Genomic DNA, 15,451 nt, shown 5'->3' with positions numbered 1-15,451 from the left:
CATCCCAGGTTTGGCTGATGATACTGACCCAGTGTTCTGACCCGTGCTGAAGAAGTGTTGTTCACATTCATTGTCTGCCAGAACTGCTGGGAACACTGCTTCCTGTCTGAGAAGTTGCTAAGCGACTAAAAAAGAGAGAGAGCGAGAGAGCGAGAAAGGCAACAGATTTGTTTAAAATTGTGCTAAAGAGAGATTTCCAAATTGAAACACCGTAGTTGGTGTGATTCTTTGTGGTGAAAGGGTGGAAAGTTGTTAAAACTAAAATCAACACGTGAATTTCACACAAAACGATTGAGTATATAGTCATCGTACTGGCACATGGACGAGCTAACTCTCCATGGGAGGAACAGTGAAAGCTATGACAAAGACGTCATATCTAAAGCTGTTTAAGCTAATGAAGTCTACTTAAGCTGGCTTGCATTCCAGGTTTTATTAACTAACAATGCAAAGAGTTTTGGCTTGTGATATGGCTATGCACCCATGTAACACATGTTTTCAAGAGAAACTTAGAAGTCAGTCTATTAGAAGCTTGACAGAGATGGTAGAAATCAGATTTAAAAGGAAGGGTTTAGTAAAGGTACTTAGGTCTTGAATAATAGAACACATTCTTTTTTTTTTTTTCAAAAGGAGAGAAATGGTCTCTCATGAGCTGACAGCTTTGGGGGGGATTCACAGAGTCAAGTTCATGAATGCCATGAAGACCGTTAGGTAAGGACTCAGAATGGAGCCCTGTATAAACAAGCTGCCGTAACCATGGCGGAGCAACAGACAGACATAACGGGGAGAGCGGTGACTGCACCAAATCATTGCCTCCTGTCTTAGACAGTGACACAAACCCTGCATCTGTCAACTTCATTGTGGATGACATGATCTCTCCTATACCTTCGTGCATAAAACTGAGAAAAGTTGTTTTTCCAGGAAGTGGGAGTTGAACAGATAGGACCGATTGTTTCCCAAAAAGAGGTTCAAGAAGGTTGCTATGAAGTCATAGACCATGCTTCTCTAGTAACCAGTAGAAGGCCCTTTCAACACCCTATAAATAAGAAGCTGGAGCTGCCACTGAGCATGTGTTATGAGTAGCTCAGCAGCTGGCAATGTTTGCTTCCTGTAAATGATATGTTTTCTTCCCATTGGTTCTATCCTCAAGTTATTGGTATGCAAATTACATATTTTATTTTAATTGGATATTTCATGCATTTACATTTCAAATATTATCCCTTTTCTCTCATCTCCCATCCCCCTCCCCCTGCTTCTATGAAGATGCTCCCAGTCCCACGCACCCACTCCCACCCCAACACCCTGGCATTCCCCTACACTGGGGAAACGAGACTTCACAGGACCAAGAGCGGCTTCTCCTAAGATGCCGGACAAGCTATCCTCTGCTACATATGCAGCTGGAGCCATGGGTGCCTCCCTGTGTACTCATCGGTTGATGGTTTAGTCCCTGGGAAATCTGCGGGTGTCTGGTTGGTTGATATTGCTTCTTTTTGTTCTAGAACTTTCAGGTGTGCTGTCAAACCATTAGCGTATGCTCTCTCCATTTTCTTTTTGGAGGCACTCAGAGCTATAAGTTTTTTGCCTTAGCACTGCTTTCATTGTATCTCATACATATGTTGTGTCTTCATTTTCATTAGATTATTAAAAAGTCTTTAATTTCTTTATTTCTTCCTTGACCAAGTTGTCATTAAGTAGAGCATTGTTCAGCTTCTATGTTCTGCTGTTTTTGTTGTCATTGAAGACTAGTCTTAGTCCATAGTGATGTGATAGGATGCATGGGATTATTTCAATCTTCTTGTATCTGTTGAGGTCTGTTTTGTGACCAATTATATGGTTAATTTTGGAGAAGGTTGCATGAGAAGAAGGTATACTCTTTTGTTTTAGAATGAAATGTTCTATAGATATCTGTTAACTTCATTTGGTTCATAACTTCTGTTACTCTCTTTGGTTTCTGTTGGGTGTTGAAGTCTCCCACTATTATTGTGTGTGGTGCAATGTGTGCTTTGAACTTTAGTAAAATTCTTTTATGAATGTGGGTGCCCTTGCATTTGCAGCATGGCTGTTCAGACTTGAGAGTTCATCTTGGTAGATTTTTTCTTTGATGAGTGTGAAGTGTTCTTCCTTATCTTCTTTGATATCTTTAGGTTGAAAGTCGATTTTATTCCATATTAGAATGGCTACTCCAGCTCGAAGTATTCGGATCATTTGCTTTGAAAAGTTTTTTTCCAGCCCTTTGCTCTTAGGTAGTTTCTGTCTTTGTCACTAAGGTGTGTTTCCTGTATGCAGCAAAATGCTGGGTTCTGTTTACTTATCCAATCTGTTCGTCTATATATTTTTATTAGGGAATTGAGTCCATTGATCTTAAGAGATATTAAGGAGTAGTGATTGCTGTTTCCTGTCATTTTTTGTTGTTAGAGGTGGAATTATGTTTGTGTGGCTCTCTTATTTTGGGCTAGTTGAAAGAAGATTATTTTCTTGCTTTTTCTGGTGTAATTCTGATAGGTCTGCCTTCATATGTTACTTGACCTTTTCCCTTACTGCTTTTAATATTCTTTCTTTGTTTTGTGAATTTGATGTTTTGACTATTATTTGATGGGGGGAATTTCTTTTCTGGTCTAATCTGTTTGGAGTTCTGTAGGCTTCTTGTATGTTTATGGGCATCTCTTTCTTTAGGCCACTAGAGAAGTGTCTATCAAAACTATTGTGTATTAAATGTACTGTGAGGGTGCTCACTTTGGCAGCACATGCAGTCACATTGGGATAGCATGGAGATTAGCCTGGCCCCTGTGAAAGGACGACACGCAATTCTGTGAAGTGTCCCATAGTAAACAAAGAGTCCACTGTGAGGTCACATCAGCCCTTAGTTAGGACTTCTATCATGGAGAAAGGGGGTGGCAAGAGATGCTGTTGTTGTTGAGGGGAACAAGGGATGTTTGTTCATGGAGGATGGGGATGTAAACTACTGTAGCCACACTGGAAATCAGTATAGAGTCCCCCCCAGACAGAACAAGAACAGCCACACACCTAATTATACTGCCCCTGGGATTGCACTAGAAGGAATCTGTAGTCCACACCAGGGATGTATCAAAGAGATGCATCCCTGTCCACTGTGGCATCATTGACATTAATAAGGACCGAGTCAGTCCTGACATCCACCAGTAGACAAATGATCAATGGAAACATTGGGTATACACAATGGGTTTTTATTCATATGCAAAGACAAATAGACCATAACATCTTCAGGGAAAGGATGCTTCTGTATTGGATTAAATCTACACAAGATAACTCGGATTCAGAAAGACAAGAACTGTGTGTTTCTTTCATAAGCAGATCCTAGATTGCATTATTTGTATGTGTATGAATGGGGTTTTGTGTGAGTATAGGGTATGAAACTAGGAAGGAGACTATGAGAAGGGAGAAGAGAGGGGTCAAGGAAGGGAGGGAAGTATAGGACACAGGATGGAAGAGGAACTTTTATTCTTCTAAAGTTGTTGCCTGTGGGGCTCACTGCCTCCATCTGCCAACCTAGGGCTAGTCCTGGAAGCTTCTAGTCTCCGTAAGATCTTACTAGGATGAGAACGTTTTCAGTCTCTGAGACTCACTGCTGAATAAGCTCACCCATTTCTAGTTTTTTTCTGAACTCTGGCTGGCTGGTTCAACTCAGCTGTTCTGGATCAAACTCCTCTCCAAGCCAACTGATTTGCTCTTGCTTCTCTTGGCTTCTCCTGAATTGCCCTGATTGGCCTCATACTAACTTTGGCAATCTGTTCCAGTCTTCTGGCTTCTTCTCCTTCTCTGGCTTGTTCTGTCTTCACTTGTGTCTAGCTTGTTCTCTCTCTGCAACCTGTTTCTCTAAAATCCCCCTGGTCAAACTTCTTCCTTCTCTGTGCTGCTCTCTTAAGTAGCTTCCCTTTCCCCTCTCTTCTCACGATAGTTGGGCATGGCCTATTCTGTCAAATCTTTTCTGATTCGTCACTTTGCCATTCAGTTAGGCATTGCTTTCCAACATGGATGCTTCCATCTTCAAACTAACTTTACCTTCATTGTTTGGGATAAAACGTGAGTACTAAGGGTGTGACTGAATTCCAGCCAGAGGGATTAAAGGTCCATGCTAATGCTGAACCACACCTCAACCAGGGATGAGCATTGTCAGCAAGTAACACAATCTCAGGGGTCCCCGCGTGATTGAATATCCTGCAACCACGAGAGACATGAAAACAGAAAGGAAGCCATAGGCTATGCAGACAGGTGCAGGGCGGGGGTGGGGCTGAAGAGAAGGTTAAAGAATCACTAAAGTATTTTGTTTGAAAATTTCACAATAAAACCGAACAATGCACATGCTCCTCGAAAGTTTTTAACGTAAAAATTCAAAAGAAAAGAAATTGATTAAATGGAAGATAAAAGAACAATAAATAAGAAATAATACCCAATGAGAAGTTGGTCATAAAAACAAACAAAAACAACAAACCAAACAAACCACTGGATGGACATAAAATAATTAGGCTGAACTAACCAAATGAAAGAGAAAATCCAAATTAAGAAAAATCATGGGTGAAAAATGTGAGATTCTAATGGAGACCACTGAAAGATAGAAAATTATTGCAAAATATGTTAAAAATGTATTCTTAAAAAACCTAGGAAATCTAGAAGAAATGAATAAATTTCAGGCACGTATGACTTATCAAAAGCAAATCAGTGAAGTTAATACAGTCAGTAGGAAGTGCACCATGGAGTTTTATCAACAGGACAAAGAAGAGCTAACACCCATGCTTCTCAAACTTCCCCATAAAATACAAAGGGAAGAAACACCACCAAAATCATTCGACAGTCCAGAAGATCTTACATCACGTCCAAGTCGGTTTTCATCCCAGGAATACAAGTTCCATTTGACACACTGAAATCAGTAACTGATTCTGACCAGACGTAGACCATGGTAGAAAACCACACCATCAGCTCAACTGATGCAAGGCAAAGACCTCAGACAAAATCTGCACTGCGAAAGGGACAACTGAATCTGTAGCCAATGAACTGGAATATCTAGTTATACACCCAGGAGGTCTTACCTCGAAGTGAGTCAGATATGATAGTCTGGCCTACCTACCAGTGTCTATTATGAAAGCTGCCTTTTGTCAACAGTTGGGACACAGAGACTTCTATACATAAAATACTTTGTCCTGTTAAGAACCTGACACTCTGGCTTGAAGTGATAAACCCAGAAGTCAATGTGTGACTTGGAGTCAAACACTTAGGCTAGTCTTGGTATACGAAGGACTGACTTATTTCCTGGCTCTAGAGATATTTTTTTGTAGAGGGAAATTGAGTGTAGCTATACCCATTGATTGAACAATATCACATGATTACCTGTGAGCTCAAACAAGCCCAGAGGACATTCTGTTAAGCAAACATGCAGAAGAGTGTGAGGAAGAATGTTTTGTGGTGAGAACTAACTGTGCCTATAGAAGGAAGAAGAAATCTAAATAAAACAGGCTTTATTTTCTTGAAAGATGAGCTATGCATTGAGGTCTTAAGTTCATGCTCAGTGATCTTTAGGTTTTGAACACTCAGTGCCTCTATCTAGTAGATATGGTACAAAAAGAGTAAATGACTCAAGGAATATGATTTAACCTGATTGTTTCTATCACCTTTAGTTAACCTAAATTCTTTATAAATCACATCTTCAAGCACTGTTAGGTCACTTTAGATTTAAGCAGATTATAGAAGCAGGACATATTTTAGCAATTATTCCAAGATCACATATATAGCAATAGGGGAACACTAGCTTTTAGATATATTTCAAAGTCATACAATAAAGTGGAAATTCAGTAATTGACAAAAATTCCCTTCTAGGGAGGAAAAAATAGGTTTTTCATTCTTTCCACCAGTTGAAGCATTTAACAAATAATGATCAGAAACTGTATGTTCCAGTCTGCAAAACGAGTTCATCATCATTAAAAGAAACTATGATTTAAGTATCAAAGGTTCGGCCTTTCCATGTTGCGTCTTTAGCAGACTTTCCGGCTTTTATTCTTTATTGAGGGCACCAGATGTTGTCTGCACGTGTAAGCTACACGGGCTTCATAATACTTTACAGTAAAAAACATTCTTGGCACCATCTCACTCCTTTCTTGTACATGAGAGCTCTTGGGACAAATAACACAAGTGAATTTCAACAGTGGATAATTCCTCAAGATTTTCTGCTCAATGATTTTTATATAAATTTCCCCCCTTGCCCCATTCTTACAGAGATTATGACCAAAAAGCTGTGTTAAAAACTTCAATCCCTATATAACAGGCCACAAGAACATTATAAATTCAAGGCATTTCAAAGTGGTTTCATTGTTCAGAAAGCCATTAGAAGGCTTTGAACATTCACTGCTTAGTTTCCTAATTACTTCATTTTAAAATTTTAAGCAAGATTTGTTCCTTTGGACGTTCACACAGATGTTAAAGAAAGGATTGGCTTGGGACTTATGAGGCCCTGGACGGCAGGATATTTTAATTAATGCTAATTCACAAGAATGTCTCATGTTGATGACAATGTAGCAAATACTTCCCTTGGTGTGTAAGTCTCCTTAAGTCAAGGGGCTCCAGTGTTTGTCTAAGAAGATACATTTTCTTAACGTGCTCTACCAAGAGTCCAAGTAGAGAAAGTGAACACCTGTGAAATACCTGTGAGGCACAAGGTGGGTGCGTGGATTCCCTTTGCTCTTTCCCACTCCACATGCATTTATTTGTGTGTTGATGCTGCGGAATATTACAACATTGTCTGCTACGTCATTGTGCCTACAACTTCAACACTGACGCAGTAACAATATCTAAGGCGGGCAGTATTCAAATACTCCTTAGTGTCAATTTAAAGTCCTTTTGTTTTAAATCTAAGGTCCTGTTAGAGATCATACTTTTGCTTATTTGCCTTAGCTCTTTAATGTTTGTTTAATGTTTGTTAATGAGTTCGTAAGTCATTGTTGATCTTTCACGTTTGATGGTTTAGTCTTGGAGAATGTTCCTCGGTCTGATAAGGCTTGGTGATTTCTTTACACCAAGACTCATTCTTTTGATATATGCCCAGAAGATATGGATTCTTTTGTATCTTGGAAGCTTTACTATCACTTGCGCATTGCTGACATTTCAGGCCAGCTGTAAGAGAATTACTTCATCATTCTCTGGGGAAGTTCAAGAATCTGTCATGATGGCTGGTGGTAGGAGTCAAGGGAGCATACTTGTCTGTACTCTTTGAAGTCTTCCAATTGCTAATATCATGGAATTTTTACCTATACCACATTCTTTTGTCAACCTATGGACTTGTAAATGTGTGACTGAGGGCTTAAGTGCTGTCTAGGCATGCTGCAATAAATTTAAATTCTAGCCATATACAACGACACCAATATAAATGGTAACCGTGACAGTAACCATTGGAAAGTTTTATAATCTCCCCATACCTCCAAGACAGGATCTTATTGTAGACCAGGCCAGCCTTGAACTCACTCTAACTGTCCTGTATTAGCCTACTGAGTGCTGGAGTTAGGGGTGTGAATCATTGTGCTAGGCTTAAGGGCCTTTACCTCATCAATCCTGTCCTTCTATTCATGTCACAGTATTAGGGTGATAGTTGAAAGATAACATGTGTTGAATGGAACACATTATATAACTCATAACTGCAGCTTGTAAGCCATTAGTGGAGATTTAAGGGGGATGGATTGCAAATGACAAATCCTTATAGAGACTGCCTGTCTCTGATGTGAAAACTTGCTCTCCTTCCCTGCACCCCACTGCTGGCCCTCCTGAACTCCGCACACGTAGGTGACTTCCTCCATACTGTCTCTCTCTGTCTCCATTTCTAGTGACCCCCTACTCCGATTTCTTTTCACTAAACCTGATACATCCCAAGAACTTGGCAGATGTTGAATTGGTAGTGAATTCATTAATTCCAAGCCCTACTTACTTCCTTATTATCACTACTTATTACCCAAATAAAATAATCTTTCATATTTTTCCCCCAATAAATCACTGAGAGATACTGATTAAATTCTAGGTTGTGCCCTGCAGGGAAAACCAAGGTCAGCATACATGCCTTTTCTCTTCAGACTGTTTCTTGCTATCTGGGTCTATTCCCAGCAGCTAAGTGCTGTGTTGGGAGAGACAGCCAAATAGGTTCCAAGAAAGGTAAGAAGAGTAAAATGTGTGTGTGTGTGTGTGTGTGTGTGTGTGTGTGTGTGTTTGTAGATGCATTGAAGAATGGCTACATTGGTTAGACACAATAGAGTTCAGTTCACGCAATGGGAAGAGTCATCAGGATAAATAGAGATACAGAGAGAGGAAGTGAGCCAGTGTTTTATCAGGGGCGCAGAATTCATACGCTGGATTGCTCAGATGGAAAGGCAGATTGGAACCTGCCTTGATTGGCTCCACCTAGTGGCCTCAGACTGACCTCTCTAGGAAGGAGGGAGGGAGAACTCACTAGTTAGCAGGTTGGACTGAGCGGAGAACCTTCCCCTTCTTCCCAGCTTGCGTCCTAACTTTCCTTTGAATTATCGGAACCCACTTTCCAGGCTTACCAGCAACTCTTCGGAGTCTTTTATGTGCTTACTGTGCAAATTCACGAAAACGCTCACAAACCAGTGAATCCAACTATTTGCCGGCTTGCATTCCTCATAGAACGGTTAGTGGTAAACGCAGAGATACACGCGACACACGGGTTGTGGCGCTTTCACAAAATACAACATCTTTCCCGGTGTCTTGCTCTTATCAGCTAGATATGCCTAAAGGACCGGGTGCTGACTAATCAAAAGTTTAATAGTTGTGTTTTTTTTTTTTTAAACACTTCAACTCTTTTACAGGAAATAATAAATTTAAAAATGCAAAGGCAGGCATGCAGCTTCGGTATACATGGATGAAGCTGTCAAAGGGCTCTGTGAACGAGAGGGAACTCTGGTCTAAGTCTACAAATCACTTACACAAGCTTATTCTCAACCAACTCACATATTCTTAGTGTTGGGTCTGTAGCAGTGGCAGTGATAATCCAATGGGAATGCTATATAACTACTACATTTTGTTTCTTTGGGTTTCGATAGAGGTCTATGTTGCCTAGGTTGGCCCAGAGTTCATATTTATAAGTGATTGTGTTAAGTAGCTGGAGCTCAAGTTGTGCACCACAGTCCTCAGCTACCAATGATCAAGCACCTGCATCTTCCTGGAAATATATATTTACAGTGGCTCAATGCCTGTAATCATATCATGCTGTTGCAGAGGCAGAAACAAAAGCAGACAGGAATAATTAGCACAGGATAATTTGAGAGGAATAAGTAGGCTGGGGTTTCTAGTAAACCCTGCCAGTCTTGTAGGCTTGTGTGTTTGTTCCTGTACATGTGGATGGACCCATGCATCTGCTATCGTTTATTCTACAAACCTTTCCATGTTGAGTTTCCTAGAGCTCCAACCTGAGATGCTCCTAGTACTCTTGGCTGCACAGTTCTCAGCAGAGAAACCATGTCTTGGGCATTCACATTCTTGGGTTCCTTTGGAGAAATTGTCACCCTGCCCTCAGGATGCCATGTTTTTGGTTTTATTTCTGATTCCAGGTGTTTTATAATCTGCTCCAGGGCCTGATAAGTCACTCTAGGTAGCAGTTTAATTGCATGAAGGCGGAACCCTTTCAGGATCGTATACGGAGCTGCGTGTCCTTATGCCAGGATGAAGATGTGAGATTCTGAGGAAGGGGCAGTGATTTCTTGTGTCCTAGAAGAGAGTGAAAATTCTAGAAAGAGCCCACTCATTCTCATCTGAATCCGTGCTAGTGTGACCCGAAAGGTGCTTTGTCATTCATTGTTGTGACTCATCACCCCAGCCACTGAATTTCCAGCTCTTTTGACTCATCGTGCCAACAGCCACCTAGCACGTCAAAACGGTGAACACGTTGTGCGATAGCAATGAGATTCATGAAAACTCACCATTGTGCTTCACAAATTTATCTGCCCTCAATAAAGCAGAGTTTTGAGTAGCTGTGCCGGGAATGACTCCACTTAGAAATGTGGTATCTTCTTTCCTCACAGATGGGAAAGTTTTTTATGAAGAATTCTTAGGAAATATTTTTCAATATTTTAAGAAACGACTTACTTTACTTTTAAAAAGACTTGTTTACTACTTTTATTTTCTCATCAATTAGGAGTAGAATTTGCATTTATGAGAAAACAATTTGGCACACATTATAAGCAGAAGAGGGGAAATAAGAAGACTCGGGATTTCATTAGGCAAGTGTGATGCAGCGACTCCTTGGCGTACCATGTAATCCTTCCTGACAGTGTAATTTGCCTGCAACAGGACATCTATGTGTGTATGTATCTGTGTGGTGCAGGATATCTGATCACCCTGTGAACCCGGAGGTGGTGTTATTTACTGGAGAAAGGCTGTTTCTAGTCACGGTGTGGCTTAGCCTTAGCACAGACCTTTAATCTAAGAGCTCTCTGGTTGAATATTGTAAACACGATTAAATAAAGTCAACCATAGGTCACGAGGCTGAAGAGGCAACCAGTTGACAATAGAGCCATAGAGAGTAAGAGGGAGTCAGGAAGACGGTTAGAGATGCACAGGAAGTAAAAGGGAGGGACATTCAGTTTGAAGGGTTTTTTTCTTCTTGTTGTTTTGTTTTTTGAGACTGTGAGAGAGGGGCATTCATTCTGGGATGTCTGCAGAGGAGGAAGGTCACCTGGGTGCTTTCTCCGCCTGAGCTAGCAGGCTTTCATACCAAATCTGGCTTCTGAGTCTTCATTGGTAACACTGAACAGTTGAAATTTTGTTAAAAAAAAAAAAAAACAACCTCTATGTACCTATGTGTGTATGTATCTATCATCTATCTATCTATCTATCTATCTATCTATCTATCTATCTATCTATCTATCTATCATCTATCACCCATCTATCATCTATCTATCTATCTGTCTGTCTGTCTGTCTATCATCTATCTATCTATCATCTATCTATCTATCTATCTATCTATCTATCATCTATCACCTATCTATCATCTATCTATCTATCTATCTATCTATCTATCTATCTATCTATCATCTATCACCCATCTATCACCCATCTATCATCTATCTATCATCTATCTATCTATCTATCTATCTATCTATCTATCTATCTATCATATATCTACAACCTATCATCTCTAATCTACCATCTATTTGCCCATCTATCATTATCATCATCATTATCAATTTTTTCTATCATCTGTCTATCTACCTCTTCCTAGAGAGAGTTTCAATCTGTGTCACTCAACTCTTGTTTCTGGACTTGTGTTGAGGCAGTTCACAATGGTAGAGAGGGCAGACCATTTACATCATGGTGGCTTGACTACTGTTAAGGAGGAGAGGGAGAGTTAGAAACCAGGGCACCAGCATTTTACCATTTCCTTTAAGGTTGTGTCCCTAATGATCTTTCTTCCTTTCATTAGATCCTAGTTCCTAAAAGTTAGAACACAGCGAATAAAACCACTGTCTGGGGGTCAAGACTTTTGGGTCTACTTAAGACATAAACCAATACAAATATATGTATATATGTATATATACATATATATGTGCACACACATGAACATATATAAGTTAGGTAACCACTTAATTTTATTTGTTTAGGTTTTGGTACAATCTATATTACCCTGGCTGCCCAGAACTCATGGCCTCAAATGATTAAATGATTATGCAAAGTAGATAGGGCTATAGTTGTACACCGAAGTCCAGTCTAAGTTATCAATTATCAAAGTCCAGTCTAAGTTATCAATGATCAGGTACCTACATCTTGCTAGCAACGATATCTATTTTTTTTTTAAAAGACAAATACAAATGACAAGGCAAAAAGCCTGTTGAGAATAATTTGGCCTATTGTAAACAAAGGAAAGACTCTTCGATCAAGACCTTTTTTTTTTTTCTTTTTTTGACTGTTTACTTTTTCAAATTGTGTTCTCCTCCTCGGTCTTGGAAACGCACATAAATCCTCGTAAGACTCCACGGAGTCTTGTCAACTTTATGATCCATATCTGCCTTTCTCACAGAGGTGGCAGACATCTCTTTGTAGACCTTTAAGGAAACAACATCGCCATCTCCCTTGTGGGAGGCAAAGAGCCTGACTTTGGGGGTGCCTTACTCTAAGCAGCAAAAGTGCCTCCAGCCAGAAGGAGATGAGACATTGGTTTTCCTCTGGACAAAGCCGGTTAGTGAGCCAGTGTCGATGACTTGTGGTTTTTGTTTGGCTTTAAACAGGGCAGGTACTTTGTGTTCTGGCTGTGGTGCTGGCACGGAGTACAACTTCTTCCCCCGTAGACCTTGTGGTGGTGTTAATTGACTCCACCCATCAGAATTTCACTTAGTTCAGAACCCCCTCAGAAAACATATGAATTCAGAATACTGACACAGGCGGCTATCACTTTTCACAGTACAAACCTAATGCCATGATCTCCCCAGGTCAAGAAATCCATCCCTATTACCAAGTATACACTGATTTACTTGATAGTCTTATCGTTGTCTAGTTGATATATGACAGGAGGATTAAAAAAAAAGTGGTACCTGTGGTGGTTTGAATAGGTTTGTCCCACATAGATTCATGTGTTTCAATGCTTGACCATAGGGAGTGGCACTATTAGAAGTGTGGCCTTGTTGGAGGGTGTGGCCTTGGAGGAGGTGTGGCCTTGGAGGAGGTGTGGCCTTGGAGGAGGTGTGGCCTTGGAGGAGGTGTGGCCTTGTTGGAGGAAGTGCATCACTGTGTAGGTGGGCTTTGCTGTCTCCCATGCTCAGACTCTGCACAGTGCAGATGAGTCTCCTTCTGGTTGCTTTCAGATCAAGATGTAGAACCCCCCGCTCCTCCAAGACCAGGTCTACCTGCAAGTTGCTATGCGTCCCACCATGGTGATAATGGACTGAACCTCTGAACTGCAAGTCAGCCCCAATTAAATGTTAGCCTTTACAAGAGTTGCCTTGACCATGTTGTCTATTCACAGCAATGAAAATCCTAATGAAGACAGTACCTGGATCTGGAATCCCACTCAGCAGGAGGAAATATATTACTCGGCAACGTCTCTCTGTGATGCAGCACGATCAATTCCTGCCTGACCTTTCTAAGCAAAGCAGCCAGACCTAATAGCTTGTCCTTGTCAGGAGTGTCACAATGTCTGTGTATTACTGCTCCTTGTCTTACAGCCTGTTCACAGAAGAGAACTGAGAATAGGACTCATAGATTTAGTTCTCTATTCCCCCAAATCAACTCCAACCAGTCAGTTGCCACCATGCAAATAGCATCATTGAGATACATTGAGAGGTTCAGCAACACTGTTTACTGGTGCAGGAGCTTAGACCAATAATTTTGACCATATAAGGCTTAGTTTAAATGATGAGTTTTGGGGAGTAAATATATCATTGTTCCATCTTTCCATCACTTTCCTGATTATATTAAGGAAAATTTCTTTGTTAGAGTGTTAATACATTTAGCTTGACTCCCATAATCTAAGTAAACATTAAGATTTGGGGTCAGTGAAAAGTGTAGGGCCTTTATTTATTTTTGGAAATGATATAGAACAGTACTTGAGAGCAGCCTATTTTATCTCTAATTCAATTATTTCTTTCCTTCCAATGACTTGCATTTTTAATGATTGTGATGACCACTGAGAAAACATCCTCTCACCATTTCCTGCTATTCAGCACCTATTTCTCATAGGAGCCAGACTGTTTTAAACTGTGTGTGTGTGTGTGTGTGTGTGTGTGTGTGTGCGCGCACGTGCGCGCGCATTTGGTGTGTGTACGTGTGTTTGGCGTGAAGCTGCCCATGGATGCCAGAAGAGGGCCTTCGACCCCTGCAGCTGTAGTTATAGCAGGTTATAAGCTGGTACACGTGGGCTTTGGGGGCTGAGCTCATGTTCTTTGGAAGAGCAGCCAGTGCTCTTAACCACTGAGCCATCTCTCCAGCCTCAATAAATGTTTTCAAAAGAGACATTCTGATAAATTTAATATTTTTCTCAGTTTTGGTAGTTGAACACATTTCCAGCAGTTAATTTTCTTTAGTATTTTTTTTTAACCTTCATTCTAATTCCAGAATGTAGGGGATAGTTCCCTACTCTCTACATCAGAGGAGAATGTAGCAGGCAGGTAAGAAAACCATGTACATGTTTTAAGTTAATTACCACACGCTCTGTAAGAAGATGATCCGAGGTGCCTCGATAGCCAGAAACACAATGAAGGAGCATAAAATCGGGAAGGCGACGATTTTCTTTCCATTAGAAAAGATTGTCTGGGGTAGGGAGGGTGGAGATGAGGAAGGCAGACTAAAGTCAGATACAGTGCTGTGATGGGCGTGTGATCCCGTGTCACTCATTCGATGGTGTAAACCTAGGGAAGGATCAAGACCTCACAGAAGGAAGGTGTTCTCCAAGTTCCGGCTTGGTACAAATCAGAAAAAAAAAAACACTCTATTTTCTTATGCTTGGTATATAATTAGCTGAGTTCCCATACTAATAGGTCCTAAGCAGTCAGGAACAAAAGAACATGTCATGCAGTCACCGCCCTTAACTGGGCCCAGGGGTCTATAGGAATGTAGGGTTATGCCTGGGCTTTCAATTCTAGTCCATTGATCAGCCCGTCTGTTTGAATGCCAATACCATGCAGTTTTCATCACTATTGCTCTGCAGTATAGTTTGACATCAGGGATAGTAATTCCTCCAGAGCTTCTCTTATTGCACAGGATTGTTTTAGCGGGGTCTGTCTCTGACTTGTTTGCCATTGGATCTCCTTATTCTACCTCAACTGCCTGGTTGGACCTTAGTAGAAGAGGAGGTGCTTAGTCCTGCTGGGACTAGGTGCCCCTGGGATTAGATGATCCAAGAGGGCTTCCTCTTCTCCTCAGAGAAGGGGATGAGGTAGTGCGGGGAAGGATTTGTAAGGACAGCATTGGGAGAAGAGGATGTAATGTGAATAACAAAATAAATTATGGAAAAATAAGTCCACAAAACCATAAGCCCCCAACCAACCAACCAACCACCACTACCACCACCACCACCACCACCACCACCACCACCACCACCACCACCACAACAACAACAACAACAACAAAACAAGAGTCTTGGGCAAGGAAAATGATGTGGTGCACAAGGGAGTGAGGGTCATTGTACTGTCTGGTTTTGTGTGTCAACTTGATACAAGCTGGAGTTATCACAGAGAAAGGAGCCTCCCTTGAGGAAATGCCTCCATGAGATCCAGCTGTAAGGCATTTTCTCAACTAGTGATCAAGGGTGGGAGGGCCCATGGTGGGTGGTGCCATCCCTGGGCTGGTGGTCTTGGGTTCTATAAGAGAGCAAGCTGAGCAAGCCAGGGGAAGCAAGCCAGTAAGTAACATCCCTCCATGGCCTCTGCATCAGCTCCTGCTTCCTGACCTGTGTGAGTTCCAGTCCTGACTTCCTTTGGTGATGAACAGCAATGTG

General features: G+C 41.1%; 1 non-coding gene across 1 annotated transcript; it reads left to right on the top strand.

The window, feature by feature from the left end:
* Positions 1 to 2,722: 2,722 nt before the first annotated feature.
* On the top strand, positions 2,723 to 2,826 carry LOC116890405. Its single transcript, XR_004386607.1, has one exon. It is a non-coding gene; the product is annotated as a U6 spliceosomal RNA (small nuclear RNA).
* Positions 2,827 to 15,451: the final 12,625 nt, after the last annotated feature.

This window comes from Rattus rattus, chromosome 1 (genome assembly GCF_011064425.1).
Source record: "Rattus rattus isolate New Zealand chromosome 1, Rrattus_CSIRO_v1, whole genome shotgun sequence".
Lineage (NCBI taxonomy): Eukaryota > Metazoa > Chordata > Mammalia > Rodentia > Muridae > Rattus > Rattus rattus.
The sequence above is the reverse complement of the archived record's forward strand: the minus strand, read 5'-3'. Positions and strand labels throughout refer to the sequence as shown.